The 3,427-nt window shown below is 38.0% G+C and overlaps 1 long non-coding RNA gene across 1 annotated transcript; it reads right to left on the reverse strand.

Annotated features, from left to right (window-relative positions):
• Positions 1 to 841: 841 nt before the first annotated feature.
• On the reverse strand, positions 842 to 2,880 carry LOC306912695. Its single transcript, XR_013788429.1, has 3 exons — positions 2,845 to 2,880; positions 2,207 to 2,315; positions 842 to 1,921 (listed from the first exon to the last, which is right to left on the reverse strand). It is a non-coding gene; the product is annotated as an uncharacterized lncRNA (long non-coding RNA).
• Positions 2,881 to 3,427: the final 547 nt, after the last annotated feature.

The following is a 3,427-nucleotide window of genomic DNA, read 5'->3' on the forward strand; positions in this document are numbered from 1 at the left end:
AATTGAGTGTAGGAGTCTAGTGGGTTGTTTATAGGAAGTGAAAACTGCTCAGTCACAACTTCAACTGTGTGACAGTTTGAAATAAATAGTTAATTCATCTTCATAACAACTGCTTGGTCGTTTTGTTTGCATTCTGCGAACCTGAGGTGAGTTAGCTGCCTATGCTAAGCATTAACGTACGTGCGTGCGTGTGTGTGTGTGTGTGTGAGAGAGAGTGTGGGTGTAGGATTGATTTATTTTACTAAATATACGCAAGTCGAAAGAAAATATAATATGAGTTGCTGTAACTGAAACCCATGGAATTAGTATAAGGACAACTACAAAGAAATAACAATACACCATTTGAAACAATGGATGTAATAGCCTACTCTCCCACAAGGGAACAGTTTAAATCCAGTGTATGCAACCTTGTGAAATTCTAAATCATTTTGATGGACTAAAAGCTTCTCCACACACATTGCAATGAATTTCTCTCTGAATGTGAATTATCTGGTGTATTTTGGACATTATGGGGAAGTGAATATGGGTAGAATAGAGCTTAATGAAAACCATATGAGCCCAAATGTTTAGTGTAATCCTGTTGCAAACTTGCAATCAATCCAATCATAGACCTTCATGTTCAGTTTCTACAAGAACATGGAGCACATTATGAAATGGGACCCATGTTCTCGTAGAAACTGAATTTGAACAGGATTGTTCATCCAAGCATGGCCTAAAAATAAAATGTGTGTCTGAACAAGTGTGAACAAAGTTAATCTAAATCTAATTTACAGAAACTCTGCAGGTCAAATGACAGTAAAACAAAGGATACGATTGAGAATGAAGTTGAATATTGAGACTTTTATTTCTATCTGCAGCATAATGTTGGTGTGACATGTTCAGTATACAGTATAACAGCAGTATCATAATAATGAAACATGTAGCGTCAGATGTAATGAAGCAGAAATAAATCATTAAATAATGTAGATAGATTGATGCAATGGGTGAAAAAAGAGGCTCTAACAGACTCCAACACAAAGTCACCACTATACTTTTCGGTTTTAACAATTTCTCTGAAAGACCAAGTGAATAAGAAATACCCCAAAAAAAGAACAGGTAATTTAAACAGTAGTATATACAAGTTTACGTGTAATTAAAAAAAATGAAAAAGATCATACAACACTTTACGTGGATGTGCTAAGCTCTTGTCATAATGTAAACACTAGGGTTTCTCTCCAGTGTGAATTCTCTGGTGTTTTTTAAGGTGGGCCAATTGAGTGAAGTGTTGTCCACAATGATCACATACATAGGGTTTCTCTCCAGTATGAATTCTCTGGTGTGTTTTAAGGCTGGACATTTGAGAGAAGTGCTGTCCACAATGATCACATCCATAGGGTTTCTCTCCAGTGTGAATTCTCTGGTGTGTTTTAAGGCTGGATATTTGAGAGAAGTGCTGTCCACAATGATCACAGCCATAGGGTTTCTCTCCAGTATGAATTCTCTGGTGTGTTTTAAGGCTGGATATTTGAGAGAAGTGCTGTCCACAATGATCACATCCATAGGGTTTCTCTCCAGTATGAATTCTCTGGTGTTTTTTAAGGCTGGACATTTCAGAGAAGTGTTGTCCACACTGATCACATCCATAGGGTTTTTCTCCAGTGTGAATTTTCTGGTGTTTTTTAAGGTTGTTCAATTGAGAGAAGTGTTGTCCACACTGATCACATCCATATGGTTTCTCTCCAGTGTGGATTCTCTGGTGTGTTTTAAGGTTCCCTATTGTAGAGAAGTGTTGTCCACATTGATCACATCCATAGGGTTCCTCACCAGTGTGAATTCTCTGGTGGCTTTTAAGGCTGGACATGTTAGGGAAGTGTTTTCCACACTGATCACAGCAATGGTGTCACCTCTGGTAGGTCAGGGCAGTCAGACTGATGATGCGACACTGGATTCGATTGGAAACAAATACAAAATAAAGATTGTTGATACATTGATAGGTAGACTAAAAAAGTAATCGTTGTGCAACAAATCCCTGCCGTGTACCTTAAAATGGCCTTAACAACATGGCATGACTAAAATATAGGGATTAAGTGATTACTTAATCCTTAAGTAAAAAAACACACAAAAATGATCTACAACAAATCTACTAATAAGATCATAATACAATTACTATTGAGAATATTGATGGAATAAAAACAGTAGGAGTGAAAAGGGAGGTTGTTTAACATACCATGGTCTTTGGGTTCCTCCTGTTCAACAGAAATGTCCCTGGTGGGTTTGAGAGAGTTCATCTTCACCTGAAGTCTGCAGTCCACAGTCAGATGTGACCAGAAATGATCCTGGAGGAGTTGTGGAGAAATGACACAGACCAAGTCTTCTTATACCAGAAAGCCACTAACTGCTTTGAATGATTGACTAAGAGAACAATAGAACCATCTCTCCACCAATCACAGTCTAACTGTCACACCCCTGTCTCAGGCGGGGTAATACGTACACCAGGAATGGCGAGGCAACGCAGTTGGGCAGAGTTTTTAACAGTGGTTTTATTTTCCAAAGTGGCAAAAAATACAGAGGAGACCAAATGTCTGAAAATAGAAAATAAGGTATATTCAAAATCAAGTACTTTATATTATATACAATAATGCAAATCAAAATCATTTTAAATAAACCATTATTATATAATATAAGTAATTATAAATCAGGCCTTTCTAATGTAAAGCAAAACATAATATATATATATATATATATATATATATATATATATATATATATAACATACTACATAATCTATATATTATAATATATAGACATAATAAATCAACAGATCTAGATCCTTTCAACCATGGTAACAAATAATAAACACATCACCTCCTCAGAGAGACAGTTCCTCAGCTCCAGGCAGCATCAGACAGCAGGCCAGACTGACTGACACTGCCATCTCCCAGAGCTATATACCCCCCCTGGCTCCTCCCACAACACAGGACCAAATTACAAGGGGTTAACATGATCTACAGCATGTTACATGTTACAGTATAGCTCAAAACGGCAGTTATATACACACATTCATATTTAAATGAGCTTGTAGCTCTTCTAGTTCACAAAGTCCTTAGTTCTCCCAAGTCTTCCAACGTCATTTTAGACTGCAATGTCCCTCGGCGACAAGCAATCCTCCCTACCTCCAGACAGGAGTTGGTTTGGCCCAACAGTGCTGTCCCCTATTTAAAGTGACAGGACCCTTTAGTAACTGTTTTAGAAATTGTGGTGAAACTGTGGTGAGAGCTGTTTGCTTGTAGTTGTGTTTGTCCATACCCTACCTAAACAGTGCACGCTACTGAAAGGCATGTAAAAGCAAACAGACAGTGACAGGGTGGGGTCACACTGTCACACTAACATACTGTCCTCCACCCCCCCCTCCTCCACAAAGATATACTCACTCAATGGATCCAAAGTG

The sequence above is a fragment of the Electrona antarctica genome, assembly GCF_951216825.1.
Source record: "Electrona antarctica genome assembly, chromosome: 20".
Taxonomy (NCBI): Eukaryota; Metazoa; Chordata; class Actinopteri; order Myctophiformes; family Myctophidae; genus Electrona; species Electrona antarctica.